This window comes from Anas platyrhynchos, chromosome 5 (assembly GCF_047663525.1).
Source record: "Anas platyrhynchos isolate ZD024472 breed Pekin duck chromosome 5, IASCAAS_PekinDuck_T2T, whole genome shotgun sequence".
In the NCBI taxonomy this organism is placed as follows: domain Eukaryota; kingdom Metazoa; phylum Chordata; class Aves; order Anseriformes; family Anatidae; genus Anas; species Anas platyrhynchos.
Window position 1 is genome coordinate 36,102,223 of NC_092591.1, and position 27,881 is coordinate 36,130,103.

Sequence of the window (27,881 nt, forward strand, 5' to 3'; positions counted from 1 at the left end):
TAGGAGTCTCAGTGTTCACAATGGATTTTCCTAGCTTACACTTAACGAACAGACATTTTCTTCATTAGATAGCACCAGTATACATCAGAAATTTCAGGGCAACTTTAGTTCTGATTTAATTAATATAAAATGTTGGACAAGAAATAAACAGACAAGAAGAAAATCTAGATACAAGATCTCTCAACTTTGATGCTCAAGTCTTCATTTTTACCATGGCTAATCAGAAAAGCAACTATTTCTAATTGAATTTCTTCATGTTCACAGCATTGTTTTCTGTCATCAATAAAGCATGAATTTTCTAACATGCACAAAAAAGAGACCAAGGCAACTGTAGAAATATGAATTATGCAATTACGTTATATGCTAAATTTGTGTACTTTCCTTCAGTGTCAAATCACAATACTATTTCAAGATGCAACTATGAATAAAATTTGAAGTGTCACATTTACTATGAACATACGCTTCAGCTTTAAGCCATACGAAGTTACATTCAAATTGCAAATCCATGGGAACAGTCCCTTCCTAAGGGAAAAGGTGTTCTGCAAGTACTTCCTCTTCCTCTTAGATTGGATTAATTTAGCTGCTGTCAAACGTCAGTCTTAGAGCAGAGAACTGACCAGTTTGTATCCTTACTCCAGCAACAGGAAGAAACAGCGTGCACATTCCAGCTTGCCTGAGTCTCTTCCAAGCAATTAAAACTTGAATTCTGTTGTACTACTGAGAAGGTCCATGCATTGCTGCAGAAGAGCTGCATCACTACCTTAAATTTTATACTTAAAAGAAAGCACAGATGCTCATAAAACAAGAAGTACCTAGCCTTTTGAACAATCATTGCACTAATGAAACCTGTACTAATGTAACATCTCGATCTAGGTAGCTGCATGCTTTATGGAAAGTTTTGATTTCTGATTTTTAAATATATACACACACATCAAATACATGTACCGGGTTTACACATCTGAATATGTAAAATATATACCTGAAATACGTTTTCATATATATGAATATACACACACACGCATACTTATGTCATTTTCCCCTCCTACCCTCAGAATCACAGCTATAACACCAGAACAGCAAACACACCCAGGGATGGTTATACAGGGCTTTTAAAGTAGGCAGAATTATCTTAAACCTCTAAAAAGAGGGCAACAAAGAAGTCACGTGAGATTCTGAAGAGTATCAGCTCAGACTCCTGACAGGACAGCTATGATGTTCTTTCTCTTAAGAAGGAAGGAAAGACCAGAAGTGAGTCAGGATTGACAAAATAAAGATTCAGAAATAACAATGGTGTCAGTAGTGCAAATGCACATGGGGGGTTCTGGAGATTCTCTGAAAAGCAATGCTCCCCAGCTGTGATTCCCAACACATTAGCTTGTGGCATGCCTTTTTGTTTCTAGTGTCGCTTCACAACAGATAGCCTGGAGAGCCCGGTTCTTTAGAAAAAGAGAAATAAAGAGCACTCTACTAGGGGTCCTCCTGAATTGCCAGAGACCGGCACAGCCATCCTAAAGCACAAAATTCATAGCATAATTGATGCAGCCATCAGGTGCTGCAATAATTTTCACCTTCCATTTCATGTATCATCAGTTTCCAGTGCCTAATAATTACCTCTCCCCCTTTCCACAGCATAACCATTTCTGGTCTGAAAGATGGGCACGTACTTACTTAAAAGGCACTTGTGGTGAAGGCTCACGGGAAAAAGTTTATACTATGCCTTGAAGTGTGATATTGCTTCCTTTGAGCACTGAATTAATATGACTGGTTCCCCTTTTTAAACTTTTATATATGTATTTTCCTACTCCAAATGAATTAGTGAAACCAATGAATATCTTATTCGAAAAAAAGTGAAATTAATTTTACTATATAAATCCTTGTTCCCCTAGGTATGGGGGAAAAATGCGTTACATGACTGTTTCATTCAGCATTTCTACCTTCACATTGACCATTAATGCACAGAACAGAAAGAGCAAGGATAATGTGTTATTTGAGAAGAACCTTTTTATGTAGCTGTGGTTCAAGGAGGGATTTCCTTCATTCATTCTATTTTTAAAATCCATGAAACGAGGCTGAAGTTCCAGCTAATCTTATTTCTTTCAGATGTCAGCTCAGAAAGAAGAGGAAAGATTTGCTTTCAACTTTGAGCCGCTTAGATTGCAGGTCCCTCCACAAGCTATTATTCAGATCCATCCAGTTGCAATGAAGTGCCCAACTCCCCCTCAATGTGCAGCTGAAACTAAAGGTTTTTTTTTTTTTATATAATCATACTGGCAAATACTAAAAGGAGGATGTGGGCATGCACAAGTACGGCGCCTTGCAGCTCTCTCTCCTAGTGAGCTACAAAATCCCATGTAGATAAGATTTTTGCCACCTGGCTGTCTAAAGGCAGTCTGTTAGACTGTCAGATGATAAATTAATGCTTTGGCATGGCATGCCATATAGATTTACAAAAAAAATCAGTTATATCTGAATAGTAACAGAACAATTATGGACCACAAACACCACACTCAGTAGCAACAGCTACATGAAACATGGGATGTAGGGTAAAAGGTTATTTGTGATTTTATTGTGAAACGGTTCTTAAATTTCAAGAATTAGAGCACTAAAACTTTCCTTAAAGGGAAAAAAGTTACCCTTGATTGCGATTTTAAAGCATATATTCTAAGAATTAAACACTTTTAAATATTTCTATTACCATAGTAATAGTGCATAACAAATTAAACCACGAATAGGGCCTAGTTCATTAGGTGCAGCAAAACAAAGCCAGCTCCTGCGATAATTGCCTCAGCTACTTGTTGTACTGTGAGCATTAGGCAATTAATATTGAAACTGCGTTGTCTCAGCCCGAGGGAAAGATGTCATATAGTTAAGGAACTACATTTTCTATTGTGCAATGCCTTGTTTGGATTGCTCGTCTCTATCTGATCTGCATGAACTCTGGAAAGTTATCATTTAAGCACGCAGTGTGCAAATCCCTGCGCTTCAGCTAGTTCCAGCTGCTGCAGCGAGAGCACCAGATTCAGCGTCTCCCTAGTAACATGCACCTGGGCTAGAAAAGACTCGGGCTCAGGCAAGGCATCACAGGGATCCGAGAGGAATTTCTGTAAGTGACTAAAAATGACCATTCCCACCAGCGAAGGAAATCTGCTCCGAACAACTGAACTCATGCCCATGGGCTTTTAAGCACCCTCTGCTCCAGCAATGACCAGAAGTGTTTTCTGCCAGCCTGAGCCAGTCAAGCTAACAACACCCATCTTTGCCTGACGATGGTAAAAAAAAAACAAGCCAAAGCTATTTTCAAATCACACCAGGATCGGATTATTACTATATAAACATATATACACACACGCAATACAAACACAGTTTATATACGTATGTAGTTTTAAAAAAGAATTGGGGAAAAAAAACAAAGCTTAGAAGATTCTGCTTTGTTGGGAAGCATCACACTCAAGTACTGCAAATCCTTCTAAACACACCCAGCATAATAGATGTCACTAATTTTTTTATGCAAATATCTTATCTTTAATGGGTTACAACAGATCTTCTAATTAAGATGTGTTCTAATATTCAAAATTTGAGACCTTTTTCAGGAACAAATGAAGCTGTTCTTTCAACATCCAGCCAAATAATAGGACTATACCTTTTCCCTAGAAAGGTAAAGAAATGAGATTATTTCCCAACAACTAATGTACAATTTCTCTGCAAGGCCTCCTCAGTTCAACTCTATTATTCAGACTTGTTTTTTCCTCTCCCCCAAAATCAGTGCAGCAAAGTAGCTCTAAAAAGCAAGATATTGATTATGACCACCATTCACGATGAGAGAAATTAACTGTCAGGAGAATATTTAATGAATTAGCTCTGCAAACACATGAAAAATGTTCGTACAACTCAAAGACTTTGAGTATTTACAACCCCCTAAAATTATCCCAAGGGCCAAATTACTTTACAGTATCAATTAGTGAAAAATCCCAGTGAACCAATTTTTAAACATATGCAAGAATTATAAACCACATTTTTTCCCTCTGCTGTAAGTAGCAGCTGTCCTATTTATCTTTCAGGCTTTTTACTCCACACTGTGACTGTTTGTATATAAACTTTGACAGAAGTAGCAGAATATTTTTAAGAGCTCTCCCCACTCCCTCTACCTCCCCCGCCCCCCCCCCAAAAAAAAAAAAAGAGACTGTGCTTCAATACTTCAAGATAAGCATCAGAAAACAACCTTTAAGAAGAACCATATAACTCATTATTGTTTTAAGCCTATCCCTATAAACACTGTTGGCTAATTCCATTTAACTAGAGAAAGCCAGGTTACCCTCTGGGAAAATCACAGATTAGCCTACGCTTACAAAAAGTAATTCTTTGAACTTCTAACTACGTATTTCACCTCTGCAAAGACTTCCCCGTCGCCATCTCACACACACACCCCTCTGTAAGGCTTCATTGCCTGGCAAATAAGACACAAAATAATGCACAGATGGCAGTCATTTGGCCAAGTGATATCACATGAAACAACAGGCAGAGCAGTAGTGAAATGGTTTAATAGTTACTCTGCTGCAATGCAGTTTTCACACCCAATCTCAGAGTTATGCAAAATACTCTTCTGGCCCTGGTGCCACAAAGGCAGGTGGCATTTCCTTGAAATTATGGAACTAGCAAGATACAGCAATATTCAGAGGTTTGTGGTATCGAATCGTAACAGTTCATGCAAATAAGGGTAACACCACACTTCTGAGTTTTCAAACGCTTGTAATGACAGAGTGCAATTCCCTCCCCTAGCAATGGCTTCAGCACTCGATTTTACCACCCTCTTCTCTTGCAGCAGACTTTAAAAAAACACTTTGAATGAAATTTAATTAGGTAAATCCATTAACCCTCCTAAATGGATGAAGTTAGATTAATTCAAGCCACATTACCTATTAGTTCACTAGCACCACAAGCTGTAACCTGACAGCTTATTTTCCCTCCCCATTCCCTCTTTCTGGGTTACATTTGTATTGGTTTAGCCAATAACCGCTGCAGTGTAGTCAGATACATGCTGAAGCCATGAGAAGGGAGGAGTGAGGAAAGATGAAGTATTGGAGAGGCAGTTACAGAGGGGTTTTCAAATTCTTTCCTGAGAATCATTGCTTTCTAGTACTGGAAACTCATGGATCTTTTTCCCAGAAAATGCTTTATAAGTATTGGCCTCCCTGGTATCACTTACAGGTTAAACCCGACAGACTACACAAAGTGCATAACCTGTAAATTAAAAGGGAACCAACAGATATGGTGCTGATATGCATAAGATTCTAAAAAATAATTTTAAAAAAAAGCTTTATATGAGAGAAAGCTGCAAAGGTTTTCAAAGCAGAAAGTTAAAATTGCAAAAGCCCAACTATCATGGTTCTTTGTTGCTTTCAGTTTTTTTAGTAGGTCACCTTTAAAATCGGAAAATTTGTAACTTACTTTTGAAGTACACAAATGCTGTGTTTCCAAGTCTCCATTACATTACGGGTGTTTGTTTTGACACATGCTTCAACAGAGTAGCATTCAGGAGTCTAAGTAAAAAAAATAAATAAATAAACTTTTAAAAAGATGACAATATAGCACATTATTAGTATTAACTTTCAACTACAAGACATGTCAAAAAGCAATTTATTCTCCAAGTGCGCCCAAGGAATTTTCTAGCATCAAACAGAAAAATTGCCATGTCAGACTATACCACCACCCAGGTTGTTTGTGAGGAAAAGCAGCCAATCTTTCTCACATGTAACAAGTGCTTTATTTTTATAAAACTTGCTTGGTATGACATGGCCCCACCACATTACTAGTGGCCAAACCGAAGTTTCTCATGTTCGTAAATAACTGGCGCGCACAGTTCAGTTTCTGCTACTGTTTTATCACATACATTGCTTATACTGAACTCCAGGAAGGGAAGAGAGTGTTAATGTCCCAAAGCTGATTCTACCTTAAGACTCCTACAACTGTGAATGTTTTTCGTGTGATATTGCTTTTTCTGTTCATTGTCTTACTTCTGTGTAACCTGCAGTTATCCCTTCAGAAAACACCTGTGACTTGTATTTAGTGTGGTACACAATCGCTCTATTACATTAACATCAGCTAGACTTGAGCAAGAACAACTCTGTTAATTAATGAAACTCAACACTAAAGTCACAGCATTATATCTCAGTTAATTAAATATGGCTCATCTGAAAACTTTATCTATTTGTTTTTAAGAAAATAAGCATGGAGCAAAAGAAGCCAAAAATTACAATGCAAATGAACAGCTTGAAAAAGTATTTTAATTGCACAGAGCTTAATAGTGGTATAGTTTAACAAATAATAAGAGTCAGGAAGTAAGTAGAAAGCTAACCCATTAAAATGGTTCGCGATAAACTTCTAATTGCCTTTTGGCCACCAGCCTCTAAACTTTGGCATCACCGAAACTGTACAATGACTTGAAATAAGAGTGGGTAATTACCGCTGGTCTCTGTACACAACAATTCCAATCCATCACCAAATCTTTCACTGAGAATGGACGCCTTTCATTTTCTGTAATTACTATAAACATTGTCCTGTCACAACCAAAATTTCCTTACTATAGAAAACCCTATGTATTTTCACAACAGAGTATTCTCTGCTCTTCTATTCTGCCATGAATAGACAGAATCCATTACAGCTGAATGTATTGATTGTTAAGAAAAAGCAGTCAACCTCCTACTGCAACTACAGATAAATGTTAAATGAGTTCAAATGCGCATCTGGAATCTTTTCTCACCTACATTCAAATAAATGTACAACCAACCCTCTCTCAGTCTGTTAACCATGCAAGCAATAAGAATGACAGAGGAGCAGAAACAGCAGGTCTCAGCACTCTTACTAATAAAATGGACAGGTTTTGAGGGAGGCTTGGAGTTCATTCAAGAGAAAAAAATCCCTGTTGTTGTTGCCATGAAAGGTTTCACAGATTTCAGGTTTCACAACCTGAAAGAAGATGGTTGTGAACATAAAGCTTCCTTTATGTTGATATGAAAGCAGTTCAAGCCATACCTTTACACTCTGGCTTACCTCTCCTTTCAGCCTCCCCTCCTTTGTTACATTTGCCATTTATTTTTTGATTTTGAAAATTCTTGATTTGCTGCTCATATTCTCCCTAAGTGAAATATTTATTCCACTTCCTATGTTTGGGACTTTATATATACCTAACAAGTAGAAAAATACCTTTTTCCTTACTATAAAGCCCTGCAGAAGTATCGCCAGATATGTAAAATGGAGCTGTATCCTCTGAAAAAATGTACAGGTATTACCTGCAGTTTAATTTCTCTTACACACTGAATTATTTTTTTTATACAATTTTAAGCACTATTAGCCATCTGAAGAAAGGAGCATGGGCAAACCTAAAAGGCCTGAAAAGAAAAGGGTTTTCACACAGGCCCATAAGATTGATCCTATAATTTAGATTTTTTTCAAGCAAGTCATGTGCCCAAAATATAGTTTACAACTGCCTACTGGCCTCCTCTTCAACCACAGCACATCCGTTGATTACAGGATTTCGGCTCATACCCAAACCCCTCGGCAAATCGGTCTGTGAACTTGTGCTGCTGTGCTGAAGCTGAACGGTTGGAGACAAAACCAGAAGGCACTGCTCTTCTGGCAAAGCAGGTCTTCACGTGCTCAGGAAAAAGATGGGGAATGCTGTTTTGGGGTCAGTTCATGTTTGTTTTTTTTTTTTTTATAAGTTCATGTACTTATGCCACTTTTCTTCCCCCACTAAATGTGCACAGAAATATCACTTTTCATACTGTGTTTCTCAAAATAAAGGCAAATTTCTAGGCCACAGGCCTAGTCCTGCCAGTGTCTGAGGCTCGAAACCAACACCCAATCCATCTCAGGCTTAGTGGGGCAGAGCGTGGCTCTACATCTACATGAAGTTAAACAACCAGGACTGAGATTGAAAGCAATTTCACCAGTTACTGGTACCAATTCAAAAAATAAAAATATACAAATAACAATAAAAACCCATCAAATTTTCATGGGCTGAGTTGTTATCCACCAACTGGAAAGGCTGAGCGGCACACATAATTTAAGTATCATAAAACCAAGCTGGCCAAAACTACATAGAGATGCCCTATACTTTATCTCCCCCCTCTTTTTCTTTTTTTTTCTTTAAAAGGCAGATATGCTTCTTTCTAGTTGTGTTATTGATCTGGAGGCTCTAAAGATTAGGGGGAAGCGGCAAGGAAAAATCATGTTTAAATGTAAAGACGGCATTTGAAAAAGAACAAAGCCTTAAGTTTCCACAATGCTGTGAGAATTACATTGCCAGTTTTTCTCCTCCTACCCTCTATTATTCTGCGTGATATAATCACATATTACACACAGGCGTTAATCAAAAGCATCTCAAAGCTTTTCACAAACATCTTGTTAGGCCTTATAAAAAAAAATGGTCGTTTTCCATTCTTGCAGACAAAGCCGACTGGCAGACAGGCACCTGACCCAGACAACCCTCCTGTCTCTACCAGAACCCAAATATCTGCCTCGTTGCTCTGCCACACACCAGGACCAGGCTGGATGCTCCTTCTGGCCTCCCTCAGCCAGCTCCAACACCTTCACTGTATAAACACAGTGCTAGGTGCAGTTATGCCACTTGAAAACTATTTAGCTGAGCAATTTGACTGGAGAGAAACTGCTCTTAAAATAAGCTGCAGGGCTTTCTTTGTATTAGGACCAAAGCACAGTAATACACAGAGCACTCGAACTACAGGCGAAGAGCAGTGCTGAAAACCAGCCGGGCTAAAACAAGCTCTTCAGCCCAGTAACACAAGGTTTGTAGGAGCTGAACGTGCTAAAAAGCATATTAACTCCACTTGAAAAAGAAGTTAATGTTTCATTCCCATTCTTCCCTTGAAAGCACACAACAATGCAAATATGCCTCCAAAAACATAAAACCAGGCTTCATCTCAGCAATATTCTGATGAATATTTATCAATTAACACTACATAAAATGAATAATTGGAAGTATCAAATCCCTCCCTGCATGCGAAACCAGTGGAAGACAAATGGTGTATCTTGAGAACAAGGCACTTTGCAGCCTTCCTGAGAAAAGCTCTTGTCACCTCTGCATTGGTAAGATGGTGTGACCAAGGCTGTCCTGCTGTGCCCTACAGAGCTAGGGCAGGAATTTATGGGAGAACCTACTTAAGGCAGAAGAGGAGAGGAAAAACCTAACCAAATCGCACTGCACTAATTCAGATCACAGGCAAGGCTTGTTTTGGACATGCTGAGCTTAGCTGGAGGTATTAATATCCCAAACCACTTGCTCACAACTGAGGATCCCTCAAGTGAGATCTTATTTAATGTACAGGGGCAAAAGCAGCCAGATGGGCCAGGCACGAGCTAACCCAGCATCTTAGACACACAGCACTCGTGCTCCCCTTCCTCCCAAAATTGGGAAAATGAGGAGGGGAAAACCATCTGGCAGCGGGGAAAGCACGGGGCAATTTCCAATGACACCTCTGTACATAGAAGTGCTTTTTCCTGAGGGTTTGAGGAAGGCTGCGCTGGCAGGCACCAACAGGTACGGGCATCTTCCTCACCCGCACAAACACCTCAGATGAAGAACTGCAGCACAGAGCTAATGAAAGTATCCAGCACCATAAACCACTTCACATCATCCTTCCCAGCTTCATAAAAACTTCTCAAGACAGGCAGAAAGCAGTCTCTAATAAAGTTTTGTACAGACAAACTCTCGTTTTTGCCATTTTTAATGTTTTATGCTTTAAAAAGAACCACATGCCTAGAATTAATTTACCAGATATTAAACTTAAAATTAAAAGGCAACACCCTTTTCTTTATGGTGACCTGACAAAGAGGTGAGTGCATTAATAAAACTTCAAAAAACACATAATAAACTTTACAACATTTGTTATACTGTAGTCAGGCCCGAGTTATTAAATGTTAGCTCCGCAGCTGAAGATGCAATACACCAAACTGAGAGTTTAGAAATATTTTACAACAAACCAAACTGCAGTTAAAACCTGAGAAGCACCCAAGGGAACAAGAAATGCTTATGCATACAAGCATCTCAGAACAAGCCTGAGCATCGTATCCCTGTTTCATTCCTCACTGCTCCGTATCTGCTCCCAGGTAGAGTGACCCTACAAAACAAGCCCCAAACACTCAGCTATGAGCGGGCTCCTGCACTGAGGCAAACCTCTTGCTTCCAGTTCCCAAACACACTGTTATGAATATCTGGGGATAAAGTAAGGAGGCCACTGCCCCTCCCCACTAACACAGAGGCCACATTGCCCTGGATAGAGCCTCGTCTGTCCATGCAAAAGACGCTTTAATCTTTGCAGCTCTATGCCATGCCAAAGCCTAATCTGAGACACCGAACTGTGAACCCCTAACACAACACTGCATTCCACACTGGTGGCAGAGCACGTTTCACTGTTGGTGGCTTTTTTTTAAACAGAGTAAAAATACATCATGTTCAAAAAACTGATGATGAACATCTGCACGATCTTTGCAGTAGCACTGATGTCCACACCCTGGAAAATGATTTTTGTCATTTTTATCTAGAAGCCATCCTTATCTTGTCTGTTCCACAGCCTGTGAACGTGCTATTCCGTATCAGCCACAGGGTTTGGTTATCTGAAGGGCTGGACAAACAAACTTCGGCAGTTTGAGAAATATAATTTAAAAAAAAAAGAACACCGAGGGAGACTAAGTCAAGTTCCACTTCATAATTAGTCATTTCTATGAACATGTGCTGACATTTTCCAGCATATGGCCATTTCTTCTAAAGCAGAAACTGAAATTTCACGTAAGTTACTTTAGTGAGCTGTTTCCCAGTGCTCGTGCTTTCCTCTCCTCCCAGACAGGACTGCGAGACTTCTTGCTAGCCACCCACTTCCACGCGCGGGATAGAGAAACTGGCACAAGACCCAGGACAGTCTTTCGTTCTTACTTGCCAAACTGGCACCCTCGCTGCCTAAAAGAAACCCTCCCGAGCAGCCTGATCACCCAACTTCAAATTAAAGAACAAAGTTTGGAACAGGGAAGAAGGATGCGGACATAGCAGTGCCATACCACTGCTGCACCTCCTCGCCCAGGGCCCCCGGGCAGCAGGCTCCCTCCCTGAGCAATACTTGCAAGATCTCAGAAATATTTGCTAACTTCACCTCATGCTTGCTTCTGGTTTTAGGCCGGTTCTTCTTCCAAACCAGGTGCAATAAGGAGCTGCCTGGTAACTCACCAACCATCATCAAAGCTTTCCATCTGGTGTCCATGCATAAGCATATTAAGTGCAACGGCATTCACAAAAATTACAAGACAATCCACAAATGTAAACAAACACAGGACATCCTTTCCATAAGGAAGCCCAGGAACAAACAAGTTACACAATGCATTTTATAAAAAGCAATGTTTAGCATTTAGTGAATGCGTAATACAGTCACCTTTTATGAAGGAGTAACAAGCAAAACAGAATACCATGCAGGAATATAAAGGAAATAAAGAATTGAATACGCAGAAAGAGCTGTCTGCCTTTCAAAGGGTGTTATGACTCGGATACATTCCTTTACATGACTTCTACTTGAACATACTTACTCAAAAATACACTCTCATCAGCACCAAGTTACAGCTCTCCTTCATGCTGACATGCTACTGTACTTGTCACTAGTGCAAGATGAAAAACCTTTAACTTTTTTACTTTATTTATGCAGGCCCTATCAGCCAATACAGGACTTCAGGTCTTACAATTTTTGTTGTTGTTTTTAAATAATAAATGCACTGACCTATCGTAGCTCCACGCTTTCTGGCAGTAACGATCAGGCACTGAAAGGAAATTCATTCAACAGAGCTGCAGAAAACTGTGAAGTTTTTTGTTTTGTTTTTCAAGGAGAAACGGGAAGGAAGGAAGGGAGTTATTCACAGTTTAGAAGCTTTCTACAAAGATTTCAGAACAATTAAACTAATTGGGTTTTATTTTCATATAGATAGATTATTATACTAACAAGATATTCAAAAGTGATGTTTTCTGACACCGTGTGCAGTAAAATAATAAAATTTCACAATTAGTTTAGGACCATCCAGCCCTACAGCACATCCGTGACGCACGATGCTGTACCTCAACCACACAATCCCAGTCCTCCCCTGGGCCCACACTAATAAGTGGATCACTCTGCTGCTCTGGCTGAAAAGCCAAAAAAATCCTAAACGACCAAAAAAAAGTATGTGCAGATGCACAAGCTGATCCATTTAACTATGAGATAAATCTTTTAATAATACTGTTGCAAAAAAAGGTACATCGAATAATCCAGTAGAAAGAGTGCAATGTTAGGTTGCCTCCAACATGAAGCCTCACCTCGTGAGCAGGAGGATCCTGCTTTTTACCCTCAGCTGAAACCAGAGAGAAACGACACCAATTGCACATGCTGCCGTAGCTGTCTCTTGGACACATGCATGTTTGGAGAAGGTCTGGAATGTGTCAGTTCTGCAACCTACCACAGAGATCAAAATCTCATTTTCAATACTGGTTTTGAACTTAATTTTAGGACACGCTGCCAAATACGTTTTTTTGCTTCGTTTCAGAACCATGTATTTCCACTAGGAAAATGAGAATTTACATTAAAAACTATGTAGTAGGAAATAGGGTATTTAATAAAATATCAGTCTCAGATCTCACAAATCCTACTGCATTAGTGCAGGAACTTACTCAATTGGCTCTTCTCTCCACATTTTGTGCTCACAAGCCATGAGTGCCTGACACAACCACCACAAAGCTTTGCGTGAAGAACAGAAGAATTTTAGTAGTATTCCCTCTTGAGGCAGCAGATAAACACTGAACTGCAAACTCTCTGGTAACTCTAAAATTCCACTTAAAGACAGCAGCCAAAGAACTTAACAGAAATTCACCAGACAATATTCACTTCCAAAAATCTATTGCTCCTTGCACATACTACTGAAATACCTTATCTTTTTCTTCCTTTTTTTTTTTTTTGAGAAAAGATTACCTACAAATTTTGAAATGTTTTGAAAAAGGCCGAATTGCTTAAATGTGAAAAAAAAAAAATTCAAACCATTTCTGTTGCTTTTTATAATATTTCAGCATTTCTATACTGCAAGTTTAAATTACTTATTTATTCATTTTAAGTCTAAGGCTCAGTATAGTTTTTCCTTCCACTTTTTGTGGCTAAATCCCGGCATCAAAAAATTTCATCCAAACGGGGGCATTCATGCCGCCAACCCACATACAATTTTTGGCAGCCTGTGAGGAAATTGGTGCTCTTCACAAGGCAGCTCTGTGCTGCGCAGTGACTGATGCCAGTAAAATATTACCCCAAAGCGAAGCCCAGGACAGAAAATGTCTGCAAGCATCAGAACCCCCACTATGAAAATTTATTTTATTTGATGAGTACCTGAAGTCTTTGAAGAGCTTGCAACCCAAAAGAAATGTACAGAGTTTGTATAGCCTCACACTTCCATTTTAACTGGAAAATAACACTAAAGAATGAAGAAAATACAAAAACCACTCATGGAGAGCAAAAGTAGACCGAAGATTCCAACACCAGATATTTCTCTCAGATGCCTTTAACTAATTACTGCTTTCAGAGCTCTTTGTCTATCCTTTGACATTGGAAACAGATGAGGAATTGTTTCTATGTCTGAAAGAGAGATTGGTTCCTAAGAAAGGAAAAAAACAGCACTGGAGGTCTGTGCTTTGACCTTGTATGCATTGCCCTTACAGAGACATAGCAAGTGATAAAAGTTTTTCAGCTCAGCTCATTTTAGCAGGCCAAGATGCTTCTGACAGGCCTGCAAAGAGCAGGGCTTAGCATCATTCAGCCGAAGCACAATAAGAAATGCAGCATCTTCCTTCCATCCTCTGATTCCTCAAGTCAACTCCCTGAAACTTGGTCCTTCCATGCAGCTCCAAGCCCAACTCACAGCTCAAGCTGTTCAGCCGGGCACCTCGGCTTGGATTTGCATGACCAGATATTATTTTCAGGATCTAATGGACTTGTTTGATTGAGTAGACTTGTTAAGCAGAGTAAATTATTTTTATATGTACAGCATGCAGCAACTCCACTCTGGAGCATCAATACAGCAAGCACTTTGAAATACAAACAGACACACACAAAAAATAAATGGCTTTGCAGTAGTAATGAAGTAGGAGCTGGTCAGCACATGATGGAAGTTCTCATGCTATTTTGCATTATTTCTCATTCCTGTTATCATTTTCCAAAACCAGCCAAAACAAAGGGTATAGTCTTCCTTGATCGAACTGCACCATTTGAAATTCCCACCTGTTTTTACACACCTACCAGCTACATAAATTTGAATCAAAGTGTTCGGTTCCAAAAGATCTACCCCTATTCTGCACTGCAAAGTAAAAATATGTTTGCCACACAAAATACAGGGCTGTGTCCCACTTGTGTGTTCTCCACAAAGAGAAGGCAGGCAGAGGAAAGCAAGGCAATAAATAAAAGCCCCAAGCATGAATTCATAGCCACCGAAGCCACCACCGATCCAGCTTGAGCAGCTCCTGCTTAGCCGTGGTGTCACAGCATCCCGCCCCGTGCAGGCAAAGCAGCACGCGGTACTCAGCTCTGACCTACAGCCACACGGAAGCAGCTTTAGCTTCATGTTTGTTCCCAGATGCTAAACAAGGTCTTCCACTGGTACTCATGCAAAAAATAATCCCTTTTAATAAGAAAGCTGCCTTCTATTCATTATCCTCACAGAGCACCTATGAATTTATAACTTCCTTCTGCCGGCATGCACATCTCTATGCAATTATGCTGCGGCAACAAGTGCACCTAAAAGGTCCTCACAGCTCAGTTTTAGTTCTACTAGCATCAGAAAAGAGGGGTTTTTTGAACCATAAGCAGATATTTGTCATTGCAATGGCAATTGCTCAGAGGTAGGCTCTCAGCCTCCAGAAAGGAAAAATGGAATTTTGTAGGACACACAAGTGACCTGATGTCTCCTGTACGTGTGCACTGTACAAGAGGTGGGACAGAAATCAGTCCCTTGGGTGTTTGTTTTTTTCCCCCCTCCAACACCTCAGCAAGACTACTGTCACATACAGGTGCTATCAGAGCATTCTTTTTTGTAGCATCAGCAATGTATACACAAGACTAATGAAAGCCAATGTACAATTGAAAATGAAAATGAAAATCCCTGTAACATCATTCAGCTGTTTGCACGCTCAAGACTAAAATATGATGTAAAATTGTTGCGAAGCTGTTATAGCCATTTTAAAGTTTCAAATAACACTTACAAAACGCATAAATTCTAGATAAGTAAAGTCTTAAAACTGAAGTAAGTCAGACCAGAATTCTGATTGCCAGTACTGATCTCAACAGTTTCTTAGAGATAACAAAGAACAGAAATATTTGGTACTACGTATCATTATTCTACAGTAGTTGTTCATGGCAAAATTTTGCTTTTAAATCCATCTGATATTTCTTAAGAAGTCAGGAGGCCTTAGTAAAGTACACAGATAACACTTCCAAATATTAAACAGAACTGCTTCTGATTATCAGTGAAGAAGAGTCATGAATGACTAGCACTCTTTGATTTCTATGACTTTTATGTAAGTGTTTAGGATTTTTACGCGGCAGCTATTTTGAAAATACTTTAGGAAGAACCAGTATTTTTTGTCTTATCACATTCCCAATTTCAGATTCTTACAAGCTATCCCTAAAATTTAATGTACTTTTAGAAAATAAAAATCCTCTGACAAGCCGTAAATGTATGACACTTGATCTTCTGATCTTTCAACCTCACTAGCCAACCACAACTTGCAGAAGAAAGAATGATTCATTTAACTTACAGCTGGTCGAAAAATATAGTGTTCTACACAAGGCAGCCCATAGAAACTCAATTCCAATGTGAAACCCCATATACTCAACTGCCATGTTCATATACCTAGTGAGGATTAATTCCCTTCACAGTTAAAAACATCCATACATTATGCTGATTTATTTCCTGACTATGTCAGGGATGCCTCAGATTACCAGAATCGATTTCAAATTATTTTTATTGCCAGATCCACTAATTAATCTTTTCTTCATCTCCAAAAAGCTTGCTTAAATTTATTTACTGGCACACAACATTTCACGTGCTACAAAAGATCTTTTTGAATATAATTTCAAAAACAGAATTTTACTTTATTACAGCTCATTACACTCAGTAACATGGTGTACTGAGATAATCCTGCTTCTCTGTTTTTAAAACTCTGCAGAAGCTTAATGGAAATGTAATTACCTACTTACATTAAGCTAATTACAACAAAGAAATACTTTTAAGTTGTTCTTTTATCAGGAAAGAGGCACTACAAAACCACAGTTTTAATTATTTTTAATGTAGGTTAGTCATATCAGACTCTTTTGAGTTCCTCCTCCAACACCTAACAAGAAATGAACAGCAGAAAGTAGTGCAGCTTTTTCCTAAAGGTGTAGCTTGCACACTAAAATACAACCAGGGCTTTGCTCAAAACCCATTTTGCCTCGAAGCCACTGACAGGTTATGGTAGCTAATTCAGAGATTATTTGCAGTTTCTTATTGTCAGCCTGCAGTTTATTATTATATCACAAATACGTCCTTATGCTATTACCGATCAATAATTACATTTGGGAGCACAACCAGAGAGAACACTTGTCTATTTTGTCCATCAAGCACTCTCTTGTAACTCTATAAAAGCACCTAGAAATAAAGACTAGATGCTTTGATAGAAAGCATTGTAGCTATTGACCACGAAAAATGCCATAATCTTTGGTATTAAAAAGCAATAAGTGTTCTTGTTACTCCCATGATTTGATGCCCGAGAACAGGTCAGAAAGAGAGGATTTTCTCTGTGGATTTCACTGTGAAGCTCCGGATTTGCTTGGTTTATCTGGCAGTCCTGCAATTTCTCTTCTGCAATACAGAACAGACTTATCTCAGAAGCAAGGATCACCGAGCTTCATGCTGTATTCGCAATTATTGTTCAAAAGCAAAATGAACTTGCACCAAACATTATCATCCACGAAACACTAATTACATTAGGATTATCACGTGATTTTTCAGAATACCGTCCTAGAATTAACGGACAGCAATGGGAGACACTATCAGAAGCCACTCTGTTCCTGTACTGCTTCACAAGTATTGTATTTGGCATTTTAAAACCCCAGGGCCCAGTCAACGGAGACTGTTTTTTGATGTAACCGAGAAGCCTCAGAGAAATGCTTCTAGAGGCAAACAGACTAGAATTATCCTGAGCATTTGCAGTATTTATTCCTTTCAAAGCTTCGTTAAATCAGCTTATTATGCAGTAATCATGAGGAACTGTTTACAGTATATTAGAAATGCACCTCCATAGGTGTAGCCAACACAGGCCAGGGTGTGGTTGCCTCGCAATTGGCAGGGAACATGTGTCTTTCAAATATTTCCAGTTCTACTGTGCCGCAGCCTGGGTTTAAGGCAGCACAATACAACAGGTTAAAACGCATTCAGAGTTATCTCATGCCATTGCCACAACTACAAGGTGTGCCTTTTGGCTCTGCTAGAGATACTCTTTATTATTCATCATGTCTTACTTGCCTCTTCAAAGACGAGCATCATCACTTCTGCACAAGAAGATATACAGCAAAGCGCTCAGATTTTCATGAAGAGAAGTCCAACCATTCAGGATTTGCTAAAGAAGATGATGAGCATCCAAAAATGCTCAATATCACACACCTCAAAAGTTCAAGAATGCACACAGAGCTTTAGGAGGAGCTTTCACAGAATCACAGAATAGTTAAGGTTGGAAGGGACCTCTGGAGATCTTCCTGTCCAACCCCCTTTCAGCAAGATCCCTCACCAACGGGTCTTAAAGAAACCAAATTATCATAGGATGAGACAGAAAAAAATTACTTGTGAATTATAACCATTCAACAAATATTAAGTGGGAAATAAGCAGAAGCAATAAGATTTCCTAAACAGTGAGCAGGCGAGAAGAAAAGAAGGGAAGAGGATGGTGCACTGATACCAGTGACTGATTGGGAAGTACAATGTTATATGAAATCCAGTGTCAATAAACACGCTGAAATGCCACAGAGAGGGAAAACTAATCTGAAGCATCTCCTTACAATATTAAGGGTATGTTTGTTAACCTTCAAGAAAAGGCTCGCAGTCAGTATTCACTGAAATGTACCAACTTTACACCATCAAAAGGGAAGTGAAAGGAATTGGGGTATTTTATAAAGGAAAACAAATCAGAAATCACCACCACATATGAAGTACCACAGGTTTTCTTCATTACTGCTCATAACTCTACTCATATTGCCCAGGCATGGAGGAACTAGAGAAAAAGTGACTAACGATCAGAAGGTATGGTATAGCTTTCACACGGAGAAAAAACGCTGGGAACTCATGGCCTTAGAGGGATAAAGAGAGAGCTAAAATCACAAACAATGTGAAGAACACAAGGGGAAAAAGTTACCCATGGTATCACATAATGAAAGGATTGGAAAAACCTCAGAAAGATAATCAGTGTTAAAGAAATGTAAGAGTATCTTTTCCCCACAATATATAATAGTAATGACCACTGGACAACAGCTAGGCCAGAATTAGTTTGATTCAAGAAGTGATAGCAACAATACAAAGAAGATCAGGCAGTTTTTAATATAACAGATTTGGGGTGTTATCTCCAGCTCCGGCAGTTCTGAAGCTAATAAAATGCTATAAAAAGAACTGCTTGTAATACACCCATTCTTACATTTTCTTCTCAAATAGAAAAAAAAAAAAAAAAAGAAAAAGAGGAGGAGAATTGTTAGTCAGGGTTTTACCAGCACTTAAGGCTTAAACTGAACAATCCCCAAAACTGATACATGGAAAAACAGTTTTCATTAACAAGAATCTAAACAACTCTCAGATTCTCAAAAGCAGCTCTCTTCTCTCATTTTTTGGTTTATATGCTATTCAGCATATACTGAATGCTACTAGATTTCTCTCTTATTCATCTTTCTTACAATAAATCAAAGCTTTCTAGCCATCACTTGGGGCTGGGGAAGCGTGGAGCATCACAAGGGTCACAAATGAGCCACCTGAAGGTACTGACTAGTGACCAGAGGTGAATCACACACTTCATTAAGGAGCCCCTACAAAATCCGAAACAACTCTCTCACGCTCCTTTATCATCAGGAGATTCATATTAGGTTGAGCTCAATGTGCCCTCAAAAATAAGTTGTTTTTAGAATAAAGCTTGAGGTACTGACAAGAAGTTAGATTCTTTTTCATGCATCAAATTTTCAACTGCTCAATGCTTGCATTCAGTCGCTATAATCACCTCTTATTTGTAAAGCAGATAATTTAAGATTATGCAATTGCACTATGACTGCCCCAAAATATTATGTGCTGAAAGCACCGGAGTGTTTACGAACGCAGCCTGCCAAACAACCATTCCATCAAAACCACAACTCAACCACCACTTGAGCTCAACTTGTTCAAACTGGACTGAAATACAGATGTGAAGCATTATGTTCATCCTAAATTGCAAAATAAATGCCAGGAAAACAAAAACAACACACCTGTTGGAATGCACTCACAGAAACGATCTGCCCTGCACAGAGCTGGCAGCGATAGCCATGTCACTGTAACACCATTTGGAAAGATGAGAGAGAAAAAAAGCAGAACAGTAAGTTTCATTACAACACAGAAAATTCATATATACGTCAGACCACTGATGTTGAGGCTTTTTTTTCCTCTTCTCAGAATCGCACTCAGAAACAAAAGGTATGATGCATTCCAACAAGGGGGGAAATGAAAAAAAAGGAAGAGCACCAAAGAGGTCATCTAGAGATTTAAAATACAGCTTAAAATACAGCTAGCTCATTCTCATCCAACAGCTGCACACTGTGTAAAGAAAGAGGCTGTTTGCCTCATCCCAGTTTCTAGTGTCCAAAGTGACCCACAGCAGCCTCAGTCAACATCCCCATCTGAAGACATGAGTGTAAAAGAAATAGAAGAATTACAGAAGAATTATTGTGGCTCCAAATTCTCTCCAAATATGAGACAGCTGCTTCACTATACTTGAAGTGCTGCACTTGCTACAACCTATATTCTGTTTCACAAATAGCAGCTTTCAACTAATTGCCTTCCTTTTCCAGTTTGATTCACTGCTCTTCAAAGGTATGTTTACCAGCTTCGCTGGTCTTTCAGAGAAGACAATGTACAAAGACCCAGAAACACCTTAAGTTGCCACACTATTTTTAGGATGTGGTTTGATGAGCAACCATCTTGCAGCTTCTTGCCTCTCTGCTGCCTTCTCAATTGAGCAAGCCCGTACGAGGGTGGAGGGCAGAGCGCCAGCAAAATGACTCAAGGACTTGTGCCGCGGTGACGTACCTGAGGTCGGCCCAGAAGCAAAAACTAGCAGAGAGTGGAAAGCCAGGGCTCCTTCAGCAGTCACCATCAGTGAAAAATGACCATCATAATGCAAATGTAGGTGTAGATCTGACAGATGAGGCACCTTTGTTCCTTATTAAGAGTGCTATGCAAGTTGTGAGCCCCTTTCCAAGGCTGTTCCACAAACTGATTTGGGAGATGTCTCCCCTGATCAAAACCAGGAATAATCTTAGGTACTGATATGAGGTTAAGGCTCACAAAAATTAAAAAAAAAAGAAGTTTTCTATCTTAACTACACATCTGTTACTTTGAACACACAAAACTTGCTTGCTGCCATTCAAATAAGATGGGCTATCATGCAATATATTAATGCAGATCATCTCTGTATAGTTTAGGTTAGGTGACAATTACTTAGGAAGTATTGAAAATGCACAAAACACATCTATCAATGCCAGCTCAAATTGCAATTAAAGACAAAGTGTGAATTATTTTAGAGAAGAATGACATAATTATGACACAAATCAATGCAATAAAAAGCCTAAGTACTCCTCCAGACAAGGCTCTAAGAAAAAAAGTTATGAAAACTCTGAAATAGTCTTCTAGATTGTAAGCAATGAAAGTAAAGAGGACAAACCCTAGGTAACTTATCTGCAGCTCCACAGTATATCTACATGTATAACCATCTTTTCTCAGCCATCCTTGTTGTAGGAAACACGCAAAACTGCACCTGCACACAGGCAAATGACTTTGCCCTGCTCCATTGTGTCAAGCACAGAAATTCTTCCTGTTTAAAAGAAATTAAGCCAAATCCATTAGATTTGAGCCAAGGCCAATCCAGAATTCCACTGAAAGAATTACGTTTCCCTGAGTAGAAACAGAAGAGCTTTAAAGTCTAAAGTCACTGCACTGAGTCAATTTTGCCACAGGATGGTCCCTCCTGTCCATCAAGACCCTTCGAAATACCGACAATGGATTTTTTAACTAGTCACTACTTTTTAGTCCATGAACGGCACAGAGCTCTCAAGAACAAAAGGTCAGAAACTGTACCAGGAAACACCTACAGCTTTGCAGTAAAAGAAATCATGAGAAATAACACAGAAAACCCAGACACGGTCCAACCGTACTCTGCAGAAGTCATCTTCAAAAGCACCAGACAGCTTCTTTCTCAGCCCACTTCTGCTGTTCAAGCTTCTTCACAATGTGAGCTTTTACTGTGTGCCACTAAATTCATCAGCCAAAATTAATACCTGACAGGAAAAAATGCTTTTCAAATTCAAATATACATCTAGTTTTCTTCACCTGACTTTGTATCCTGCCCCCACAGACCTGTAGTGTGGGAAGCACTGCAGCGTGCCCACTAGCACTGCCCAGACCGAAGTGTTCAGAACAATGACATTTCACCTTATGCTGGGAGGGAGAAAGGCTGGATTTGCCTGCTGGCTTTACCCTTCATCATTTCCTTTGTTCCTTCCACTTGCACACCAGAGGTCGCACATTCAGTATTACAGTGCCAAAATATTCATGCAAGTAAGGTTTATGCAAGTTACATGAATTCTTATCCCGCTCATCAATTCCTCCAGACAGATGCAGGCTCACAGAAATATTCAGTTTCATTCCTGTCAGTCAAAATCTGGTCAAGTCCAAAGAAAAGTTTTTCACCTAAAATAAATCAAAAGATGGAGAACTGATTTATTTTTTGGGGGGGAGAGGAGGGGGGGGGCGGAGGGTGTTGCAACAATGGCATGACAAAAATAATCTAAATATGTTTTCTTCTTTTGCAATAAACCTTATCAAGAACGTTTTAGTCACAGCTATACTGATATAAGCAATTCACCCTGCATAGCACAGAGTGAACTGTGAAACTGAATGTGCCTACATGGCAAGTTCAATTATGGATGCATCGTATGCTTCAATATTCCTTTAGGTATACAAAGGGAATCAATTTGTGCAATTTGCTCTAAACACAAACAGCCCTTTTGGCAAGATCATCCTTTAGCTGAACAATCAGTTTGAACACCTGCCTGCTGAAAACATCACCCATTCACATCCGCAATGGGAGCAGCACGTTCAACATGCACAGGATAACACGGCTCTGCACTACTTGGCTGTGCTCAAGCAGCAGGTATCTTAAGATGGCTGCAGAAGAACTTGCTGGATCCATATGATTATTACCAGAAATAACCAGTGGGTTGCATGGAATAGATGTTGCAGTGGCAGTTTTTGCTTCGCCCTCTTGTGGGTTGGAGTTAAGGTTTACGTCTCAGTTGATGTGCTGAGCAATGCAGCCACCCTATAAAACCACATGCCTTCGGTAGCCTTTTTCCTTACTAACAATGGCTCTCAACCCAAAGACTGCCAGGTACAGGTCTGGGGTTCAACAGCAGCGCATCCCCACTGCCCATTCGTGTTTCTCTCCTTCCAGTGGCCACCAGCCGATGGCTCAGTTAATTCTGCTTGATTTACTGCCTTGCTGTGGGCTCACAGCAACACAGAAGTAAGCTTTTACCAGCAGCCTCCTTGTTGCCTACTAAAAAACACAAAAAGACAGACCAATCAGTTTCATACATGGTATCCAGGGAAGACATTCAGTTCAGTCTGGGCTGAGACATCTCTTTTTGGGGGAGAAAAAGCTTTTCCCATGCTCCCACAGCCCTGTGAGTTCACATTTGCTAGATCATAGCTCTGTTTCTCCTTAGTCCCTAGCAAATTCAAAGAATATTCGCCTTGGCTGCAGTTGCTTTGCAGCAGCTTTAGTTTCCATAATTAAACCTGAACTGGGTACATACTGAAATGCAAGTACAGCCAGCAAGATCTCCAGATCCAACCTTCACAGCTAAAGCGAAAACAAGCCAACTTACTAACCCACATATTCTAGTCAAGGCACATACCAAATGTTTATGTAGTGCAGGACACTGGCCTAGAAGAGAGCTGCAGAAAGCTCTTTCACAGTAATTCCTGCACATATGCAAGCCTGCCTCCCAGCCCAGGGGCTGCCTTAGGATACAAATCACAAACATTTCTGTCCGTTCTAGTATTTTGCCACTAAGAATATCCAGTTTTAACAAAAAAGTTTAATAATGCACTTAGTGGTGAGGAGAGAAAAATTAATTCAAGTTTACCACACTGCAATTTTCTTCAGCTTCTTATCTGTCTTACTAGACATCCCATATGTAAAAGAGTTCACACAGAGGAAACTCCTCAAGTCTGAAATGAGAACATCTTTTTATTTCCTTTCCTCTGATTTTCATCTTCCAATCCCTCAGCCCTCAAAAAACAAATACCATTCTGAAGTCCAGCACACCAGAACTTCACCAAGAAAGAATAATGCCTCAAATAATGCAGCTCCCCACATAAAAGCCTCGCATCTCACATAAATTAACACTAAGACTTCCCACTCTAAAATGTTCCATTGCTTTCTCCAGAAATGCTCACAAATTACATAGATAAATCAAGAAGTAAGCTGCTGCAAGTTTAGTGAGTTTTAGTTGATCCACATCTATGATAATATTATTTCACCAGTAAGATTAGGAATCTGAACAAAGATGAAACCCACTTAAAAAAGCAGAAGATGCCACCATTTGCCAAACTAATGTCTTAACTGATAACCTTTGTTTACAAGCAGTGTTCTCTTAGAAGTTTCCTTAAAACTCTTAATAGTTTCAAATTTCTTTTAAAAGTTTGTAATCATGAATACAATGACTGATTTTTTTTTTCTTCAAGTGACATGAAAATGGCAAAGGAAAACAAACACTGTTCATGTGAAGCTGGTATGGAGATGAACTGGGAGAATCAAGCAGACATGCACTGCAGTTTAAAGAACCTGAAACAGCTTTAAGTGCAGTTTTAACACAGCCCAGTCTCATGAACAGTGCACACTTCCACAAGTTGCTCTAAAAGAATAAATCACAGTTTACAAAGTCCACATTTGTAATGAGAGAGAGTAAGCTGCAGGTGCACAGAAAATAATCTTCTTCTGTACAGGTTGTTAGAAAGAACTTCGTGATGGAAATAAAATAAGCGGTCAGAGGCAGAAAACAGGAGTTAGTTGAAATTCCACATGACAACCCACTTAATTTCATGACAGACAAAAAAGAATAATTTAAATAATCAAAGAAGCATGAAGCCACTCAGATACACGCTGTTTACATTTTTATCTCCTCTGTGTCTGCTGATGTATTTAGCAGAAAAAGGTAACATTAGCAAGATAGCAAGCATGGCTCAATGAGCCAAAATTACTGCCAGATAAATCTTTCCCCATGAGGTGAAAGGCAAAACTGCTGTGACGAACAGGGGCTGCATGCTGGTTTGTCCTCATGCCCTGAAACACTGCATGCCATCTTAGAAATGAAGGTCCCGATGGGTCAAACCATGGCACAAGCGATGTTGCGTGGACCCCAGCAAGTTTTTGCAAAAGAAGTTAGTCTTCAGCAAAAAAAGCAAAGTTGGATAATTGAAAGCCTTACCATAGGAGAGGCCTGAATCAGACCCTAAGCCCAGGGGCTGCATTCCAGATCAAGCTGTGTCCGCACCAAGACAGCTTCCATCACTTCCAGCTCCTGCTCTGAGGCTCTGCGCTCGTAGCCTGCCAGGCATCACAGGCAGTGTGGCAAGACACGAGCAGCAAGGACAAAGCGTCTTTTCTCGCTGGCTCACGTGGAAGATCGAGCCACAAGGACAAACATACACTCCCCGTCTCTTCTCCGCTGGCCCCACCACCCCATCACACCCCCATTCACTATTTCTGAGAATGGCCGCTTTCACATTTCTCCCATAAGCATTCATTCTTGTATGAGTTTTATTGATTTCTAATGGCAACACATTAAAATATGGATCCTTGCGTGCAGCTCAAACAAATGGCAATGTAGAAATTGGAAGCTGATACGAAGATACTAAGAATAAAGCAGGCAGAAAATCACGTTTTCCACTGAAAGTCAGACAACCACAACGGTTTGTTTCATGGTTGGGTTGAAGAAACAACAATACGAACCAACATAATGTGCCACATAAAGCAAAATACATCGGTAGAATAACTAAAATGATGTGCATCTACCCAGTTCAATTTAGAAGAAAAAAAATTCCAAGAGCAGTGAAACATATCGATTAAGTCTGCGGCTGTGTGAAACAAGGCTGGCTACAAATTAGAAAGTCTCCTTCAAGCCAGACAACGTAAATAATCCTTTCTGGAAACAGCGATAAGGTAAAACTGATTCAATCAAAGGTTCCTCATGCATCGAGGAATAAAAATAGAAATTTCTGAAAGCACATCTCAAACTGTAGGCAAGATTAAGTCACAGCATTAGCTTTGCAGCGCTCATCAGTGCCGTCTGAGACTAAAGAAGTGACATTCACCTTTATTCAGCATTCCTGAGATCTCAGCTGAACCAGCACGTCCAGTTTTCACCAGACTCAGCGGGAAGACACCCTGATGCAATCCAGCAGACACCGGGAAGAGGATGGGGGCTGAAACAGGTGATGAACATGGGCGGGCTGGGGCACCTGGGGCTGTTGCTCTGGAGAAGGCTTGGCTGGACCGCCTTCCTTGCTCCAGAGCTGCCTTCCAACTGAGGCCATTCTGTGATTCTGTGCCATCCACATGACTACAGTGCAAGAGACAGGTCCGCAAGATCCTTGCTTTGTGGGGAATGAGTAAGGTTTCCAGAACCACCTGCATGCACAGTATCATGCTTGATACAAAGAAAGCATCACATACAAAAAAAATAGTAAATTTTGCAGTAATTCTGAGTGCTTAAGCTACCATTAGAAGTGTGGTAAAGAGAGAAATACACAGCAAGGCCCACAAAACATCAGTTTCCCTGAAGAAAGACCAGTTCACGTGTGGTACTGAGCTTCTCTGGAGGTGCGGTGATGCAGCAGTACACTGTCTTCAGTGCATTTCCCCCCTCATTGCCATAGGAAAAGATACTGCATTTCCAGAAAAGACGAAAAAACAGACCTCTAGCAGACTGACTCACACATACGCAGGAAAACTAGTTTGTAAAAAGCAAGTTTCACATCTGAGGTGCACGTGTGTCAGCCTTCTGCAGAGACGGGACGCTTCTGTGCCCACCTGCAGAAGGACAATGCCACCTCTTCCTGCACACCAGCAAAACACCACTGGTACGAATGATGTTCTCTGAAAGCTTTCAGGAAACATAACACGGTAGCTAAGCATGGTATCAGACTGCTAGGCCAGGAAGTGAAGTTGTCCTGCTGTTCTTTAGCTATCTAACAGAGATCCAGTGAATAGCTCTAGCTTAGTTGTTACGCGGCCCACACACAGAACAGAAATCTAACAATGAACCACAGTTTCTCAACAGCATCCTGGTGAATCTTTTCCCCTAGCTCCTGGCAGGCACTGTGCTCAGTGTTCCGAAGTACAACTGCAACACGTTAGATATTAGAAACATCTTGTCAACGTTAAAAAAGCTGTAAGGGTGACTGAACACTGAAACAGGTCACCCAGTGAGACTGTGGAGTTTCCATCCTCGGAGATGTTCAAAACCCAACCGGACAGCATCCCGACCCTGCTGGGAGCAGCCAGCTGTGACTGAGGATGTCCAGAGGTTCCCGAGAACCAAGAGGACAGAACTGCTGGGCAACTGCATCTGCAGGGTCAGGGGGGGTGAGCCTCCATAGGAACATGAGGGTTTGGATACTCACATCCACCTGCAGAATCTCAGCTGTATCTGCACAGCGTCTCGCTTATTTGTACGATGCCTCTAGACGTGATCACAGCATAAGCATAAACGAAGGTACTGACATCCAACAATCACACCAAGGTAAGGCTCTTCAGCTTGTAGAAACTCGACAGAAGACACTCCTGTTTCATCACACGTGGAAGGAAAAAAACACTAAAAAAATCTCTCCCTCTTTCCAAACTTTGCTGATAAATGCCATGCAGAAAGAATGAAAATCTAAATGGAATTCCTAAGAAAACATCCGGGAAGTTTAAAAGCCGTGTATCCTTAACAAACATTTGGTCAGAAGTTTGCCAGTGTTGCAACAACAGTTGAAACTCCTCACCAGCACTTCTTGACGCTGTCCTTGGAGCCTTTCTTTAGCACTCATGACACTATCATGAAGCTCAGCATCTCCTAGCCTGTTGGAAACCATCCCCGGATGCTGAGAGAAAGTTTTTAGTAGAACAAAACCAAGGAGACAGCATTTAGTCACAGCCCTAGACAAGTACGTTTCTCCCTTTTCCAAATGATTTTAAAGAAAGGTCAAAAGACTTTTAAAGATAAGACCAATTCATGTCTTGAAAGATAAATAGCAGCTTGTGGTAGAATCAGGTCAATTACTGAGAACTTTGAATATGTAAATGGCTTCAGAAGGAGATTCAATTTTTAAACCATGTCTAATAAGACAGATCCAAATAGAACATTTATGATCCCATTAAAATCTTTTCCTCTAATGGCCCCATTACTTTTAAGCATTCTCCAGATTAAAAAAAAGAAAAAAAAAAAACACAAGCCTTTTATCTCTATCAAGAAGCTTGAAGAGAATTCAAGAATCTTTTTCACTAG

At 40.0% G+C, this 27,881-nt stretch overlaps 1 protein-coding gene across 12 annotated transcripts in view; it reads right to left on the reverse strand.

Annotated features, from left to right (window-relative positions):
- SIPA1L1 (signal induced proliferation associated 1 like 1) overlaps positions 1–27,881 on the reverse strand; it is a 202,704-nt gene that overhangs the window by 160,859 nt on the left and 13,964 nt on the right. For 11 of the 12 annotated variants that reach the window (XM_027458314.3, XM_027458313.3, XM_027458312.3 and 8 more), the window contains one exon: positions 5,446–5,537. The exons of the other annotated variant lie outside the window; for it this stretch is intronic. The gene's annotated coding sequence lies outside the window, so the exon portion shown is untranslated. The remainder of the gene's footprint in view (positions 1–5,445; positions 5,538–27,881) is intronic. 12 annotated transcript variants of the gene reach the window in all.